At 46.4% G+C, this 6,289-nt stretch overlaps 1 long non-coding RNA gene across 1 annotated transcript in view; it reads right to left on the bottom strand.

Moving 5' to 3' along the window:
• Window positions 1-107, bottom strand: part of LOC308652843 — a 1,084,519-nt gene extending 1,084,412 nt beyond the window's left edge. Inside the window, exon 1 of the long non-coding RNA XR_014022909.1 lies at window positions 27-107. This is a non-coding gene — a long non-coding RNA (uncharacterized lncRNA). The remainder of the gene's footprint in view (window positions 1-26) is intronic.
• Window positions 108-6,289: the final 6,182 nt, after the last annotated feature.

Below are 6,289 nucleotides of genomic sequence, written 5' to 3'. Positions count from 1 at the left end.
CCCCGCAGGCTCTGCAGCACTCGGACCTCGCGGCTGTCCTCGTCTCCCGCCTCGGGCTCTGCCGTGGCAGTCGCTGCCGGCGCCTCCGAAGAAGCCGCCGCCGCCGCCGCCATGGTGCCGCCCGGCCCCGCCCCCGGCCTTGGCCTGGTTGCCCCGCCCCGCGCGGCTCCGCCCCACCCCACCCGCCCCGCCTACTCGGACCCGGGCGGCGCGGGCGGGAATGCTCCTCAGAGAGAGGGACACAGAGAGGCAAATGCTCAGAGACTTTCTACTCTGCTACCATCAGCCACCAGAAGGGGACACTCAGGGAAGTGAACATTCAGAGACTCCCTAAATCTGCCATGATGTATGCACTCTCACTCTCCCCACAGCACCACTAGTGTTGCCCTGCTGTCACCGTGAACTGCTGCCGCTCAGGTTCCCAGTTGAGCTACTGGCATCTGACAGTCAAGAGACCACTTCTTCATAATGGCTGCCAATCTTACTGGAGTGAGATGGTATCTTAGGGTGGTTTTGATTTGCATTTCTCTGACTGCTAGAGATGGTGAGCATTTTTTCATGTACTTGTTGATTGATTGTATGTCCTCCTCTGAGAATTGTCTGTTCAGGTCCTTGGCCCATTTGTTGATTGGGTTATTTGTTATCTTATTGTCTAATTTTTTGAGTTCTTTGTATACTCTGGATATTAGGGCTCTATCTGAAGTGTGAGGAATAAAGATTTGTTCCCAGGATGTAGGCTCCCTGTTTACCTCTCTTATTGTTTCTCTTGCTGAGAAAAAAACTTTTCAGTTTAAGTGAGTCCCATTTGTTGATTCTTGTTATTAACTCTTGTGCTATGGGTGTCCTATTAAGGAATTTGGAGCCCGACCCCACAATATGTAGATCGGAGCCAACTTTTTCTTCTGTCAGACGCAGAGTCTCTGATTTGATATCTAGCTCCTTGATCCACTTTGAGTTAACTTTTGTGCATGGCGAGAGGAGGGGATTCAGTTTCATTTTGTTGCATATGGATTTCCAGTTTTCCCAGCACCATTTGTTGAAGATGCTATCCTTCCTCCATTGCATAAGACACCATCTCACTCCAGTAAGATTGGCAGCCATTATGAAGTCAAACCACAACAAGTGCTGGCGAGGATGTGGGGAAAAGGGTACTTTTGCACATTGCTGGTGGGGCTGCAAACTGGTGTGGCCAATTTGGAAAGCAGTATGGAGATTCCTGGGAAAGCTGGGAATGGAACCACCATTTGACCCAGCTATTGCCCTTCTCGGACTATTCCCTGAAGACCTTAAAAGAGCGTACTACAGGGATACTGCCACAGCGATGTTCATAGCAGCACAATTCACAATTGCTAGACTGTGGAACCAACCCAGATGCCCTTCAATAGATGAATGGATAAAAAAAATTGTGGCATTTATACACCATGGAATATTACGCAGCACTAAAAAATGACAAAATCATGGAATTTGCAGGAAAATGGATGGCACTAGAGCAGATTATGCTTAGTGAAGCTATCCAATCCCTAAAAAACAAATACCAAATGTCTTCTTTGATATAACGAGAACAACGAAGAACAGAGCAGGGAGGAAGAGCAGGAAGAAAAGATCAACATTAAACAGATACATTAAGTGGGAGGGAAAGGGAGAGAAAAGGGAAATTGCATGGTAATGGAGGGAGACCCTCATTGTTATACAAAATTTCACATAAGAGGTTGTGAGGGGAATGGGAAAACAAACAAGGAGAGAAATGAATTACAGTAGATGGGGTAGAGAGAGAAGATGGGAGGGGGGGGAGGGGAGGGGGGATAGTAGAGGGTAGGAAAGGTAGCAGAATACAACAGTTACTAATAGGGCATTATGTAAAAATGTGGATGTGTAACCGATGTGATTCTGCAATCTGTATATGGGGTAAAATTGGGAGTTCATAACCAACTTGAATCTAATGTATGAAACATGATATGTTAAGAGCTTTGTAATGTTTTGAACAACCAATAAAAAATAAAAAAAAAAAAAGAGAGAGACCACTTCTGCGGCCCAGAGACATCGCACTATGGATGGAACATGATCTATTACATCTGAGGGACTTGCTGGCTGGGTGAAATGGGAATAGCACCGTTCTCTGTGTGTTAAGAGTATATTAAATATAATTGCATTTCAAACACATCTAGCTCTACTGTGGTTCTTCCAACACTGCTCACAACAGTGTGCCCATGATATTACAAAATTTTCTAAAAACTGAATGTGTATCTAAAAGGAAGTAAATCTAGAAATAATGAAATTAAGAGCACACAGAAAGAGAAAAGGATGTGTTAACAATCTGGGCCATGGCTATGGCTAATCTGAAGTCATGTCCATGTGCTGAGGTTGGCTTGAAGGTCACCTGCCTCCCAAGCCAAGACAGAAGCCTGGGTTACATATGCACCATCATCTGACAAAAGGCAACATACCAAAATTTTTAAATAAATTGATTTTCTAGGTACTACAGTGTAAAGTAGATTTTTATGTGAACCTATCCAGAGAAGATGAACCAAACAAAGTGGGCCCTGTCTGGGATGGATGACTTTAATTATGGCAGTGTGATAAAAGATGAGGGCCCTCTGTGAGGACGTGACTGTAAACATGTTTGAGCAAAGCAAGCATGAGAGGCCTGAGCAGAACTTTTATGGGGGTTGGGCTTGGTCATTCCCTGATGCCTCCCCCAGAAGACTGGAGCCTTCTACTTCTTGACCTGTGCACCTCAGCCTTCATGAAGCTGTTCCAGCTGGCATTATTCACACAGTGACGTATATTGCTCAAGGCATAGTACTAAGAGAGATGCCAGGGAAATAAAGAGAGATGTCAAGGAAATACTTAATATGAAATAAGACTTGAAGAAGAAAATGGCATTCAACAAGCTCTGCTAGTTTCATGTCTAAACCAAGAACAAGAGATTACTTTTCTTCCACATCCACTTCCCGGCCCAAGTCTAAATGGTTCCCTTGTTACTGGGCCCAACTCCAGCCACTCCAGAACATCCCTTACAGATCCCTGAGCATCTTCTCCCGGACCTGGGGGAATAACACAGCACCAACCCACTCTAGTCCTGAAGCCTATTGGGGGACTCTGTTAAGTCAGCTCCTGAAATCCAAGGGGAGTCCCCTGGTGTGCAGGGCTAAACAGATGTGTTCAGAGCACCCCATCCTTCAGGTTCTACCTGGTGTTTTGTTTGTTTGTTTGTTTGTTTGGTGGGGGGGCAGGGGGATTGGGGGATTAAACCCAGGGACACTAAATCCTAAACCACAGAGCTACATCCCCAGCCATTTTTGTTTATTTTTTTTTTTTAAATTTTGAGGCAGGTCTTGCTAAGTTTGCTTAGGTTCTCACTAAGTTCAGAAGGCTGGCTTTGTACTTGTCATCCTCCTGCTTCAACCTCCTGAGCTGCTGAGATTACACCTTGCCAGGTACAGCCTGCTATTTCAAGAGAACGGCTCCTGCTCTGATTTGTAAATGTTCCCATGCCACAGGTCCTTCATTTTGCACTCTATGGATCATCTCTTTCACTAGGGAAGTCTCCCGATACAATGTTCCCTCACTTCTGCTCCCTGACTTCCTCCTCTTTGTTTGGTCATTCTGTTTGCAAAAAATAAAGTAAAACAAAAACCTACCAGGCCTTCCCCACCAGGTGCTTTGCAAAGTAAGAATCTTAACTCGGGAATTCAAAAGCTGACTCTTCATTCACTCTGCTGTGTCAACATCTGCCCACCTGGAGCTTTATGCAGAATGAGCCCTCCTTGGAGAATGGTCCATTCCTTCCAACTTCAGACAGTGCTGGGTTTTCCTTCTCTTCAGCTCTGGCCCTGAAAGGTCATCAATGACAGGCGTGGAGACTTCAAAAATGTGACATCCAATCTATAAGGACTCACCTGCACAACCTGGGAGTGTGCTCATGGGCCCAGATGTTCATGTGCACACACATGAAGCCAGAGTCCACAATGCAACTCCAAGGACAGCATGACATCTGAGAAGAAACTCCAGAACATGCCCATAGGATAACAAGCCAGGGCCTCATCCACAGTCCCGTGGTGAGCAATCCAATTGGCCATGACCATCCTCCCTCCAAAGCTCTTCCCTCACCCTACCCTCCTGTGCCCACCCTCCTCTGGCTCCACTTTGAAGCCTGGGTTTTTAGTAAAGATCTTGATTTCTGCCTCCCAGCAATCTTTCCTGAGACTCAGTCCTGTTGGTTTAACTTCCTACCTTAACCCAACAAACAGCAAGCCAGCTTAATTTACTCCAGATGATTCTTGTCACACACACACACACACACACACACACACACACACACACAAATCTAATGAACACATTAAAATAAACAAGTAAAAATTCTTTTAGATACAGCTGATAAAACAGGACACAGAACAGTAGAACTTTGCTCTTTGGAAGTTTCTATTCTGTTTCATACTGTGCAATGAGTTCGTGGTGGTCAACTGGGATCAGGGAATCGAGACAGAATCATGCATGATTGTGTGTGAGGTGGATACACCCAACTTCCCTGGCAAGGTGACCAGAGACACACAGGAGGAGTCCAGCCACTTAGACAAACAGAGTCGACAAACACAGAGGCAGCCTGGGAACCCACGTGTCCACAGTGAAGCATGGGAGACCTAGGGAAGATCACACAGACCTAGATATCAATGTCAGGATGGTGGGGTTTATTCTGAGCAATGGCTACCTGCATTAGTTTCCTAGGTGGCAATTTGAAGGAAAGTACCACAATTGTGGTTGGCTGAAAAGTAGTAAATTGCATCCAAAAGAAGGATTGGCATCTCCACTCCTGAAATCCTCTGTACTCCTTCTCCAATACCTTTAGCAACAGTGATGAGATGATTATGAGCAGGGAGGCTGCGTGGCAGATGCAGAAGCATCCACCATTGTTGCAGGCATGCCCATCCCTGCCCACTGGCTCACCTCTTCCTTCCCTGCACACATTATTATGAAAATGATGCCATAGAATATTGAGAACATCCATGCCTTCTCAGAAGTGATTTCTCCAACCATTGCTACTCACCCTGTCCACAACCCTCAGGGAGGGATTCCTCTGGGCCAAGGTCACCAGCTAAAAGTCATGTCTACACTGGCTCAAGGGGAGAGACTCCATCCATATCAGATCCATATAGCAAGTCTGTCTGTACTAGGTCAAAACAAGTAATGCTCTATGCTGGCTCAAGGTGAGTGACCAACTACACAGATTCAAGGTGAGTGAGTCTCACCTATTCTAACTAAAGGCCAGTGATTATCCACACTGCAGAGGGAGGCACAGTGGTCCAGGCCTTACAGAAGATGGCTGGTGGGCCCCTGCCCTCACTCTGGGGCCCCACCTTTATTTTAATCAGCCTACATTTAAATCTAAATATTATTGGAACAATAATTTTATGACAAAATTTGTCTATAACAAATTTATTAAGAAACAACTCAGGAGACTGGGGGAAAGGACAGAGGAGCAGGGCAGGATGAAGTGTCCCAGGCAGAACAGTCTCTGACATCTTACACAGGTGGGGACAGAGGATACTCAGGCTGGCTGTCCACTGGCATTGTCTGGCTCAGCTCTCTACTCCCCTGAAGCCACATTGTTTATGGATGTGACATGTTTCTTCTCTGTTATTAAAGCCACTTTATTGCTGACACATTGCATGTAGCTGCACAGTCATTGGATACAAGTAGTGATACTCTTCCTCACCCACTTTTAGCCATTTCTGTTGCCAGGGCCATGCCTTGTGGATGTGGCCATTGGGCCTCCTTGGGCAACTGATGCTCACAGGGCAAGGGGAAGGTGCAAAGGGCAGGATCCCTGTGCTCCTCTGTGAGAGGACAGGGACATCAGAAAGATCCTTGGGGCATGGGTGAGACATAATCCTTGGAGGCACAGACTTCCAATGGCCAGGGCAGAAGGGCATCAGAAGTGACAGCCTGCCTGCCATTCCTCTCCACTTCCTGCCTGCAGGGGTCCCCACTCTCAGCAGTGCCTCCCAGTCTGACTCTAGGTTGCATCCCTCCACAATCTTTGGTAGGTGACCCAGAACAGATAGCACCCTACCCCTTGGCTTTTCTGATGCTTCAGTATCAGGTGTGTAGCCATCTTTGCATCAAACTTTCTCTTGGCCAGAGACACCCAGGTTTGGCATGGATCAAAACCCATATCAAACAGGATTCTAATGGTTGTGGGGTCTGGGTGTTTAGTAAGTGCCTCACTATAGTCACATGGTATATACTGCTCACCTTGCCTCAGCCATGACTGCTGTAAGATTTACTTGAC

Source organism: Spermophilus citellus, assembly GCF_964194105.1.
Source record: "Spermophilus citellus genome assembly, chromosome: 7".
Lineage (NCBI taxonomy): Eukaryota > Metazoa > Chordata > Mammalia > Rodentia > Sciuridae > Spermophilus > Spermophilus citellus.
The sequence above is the reverse complement of the archived record's forward strand: the minus strand, read 5'-3'. Positions and strand labels throughout refer to the sequence as shown.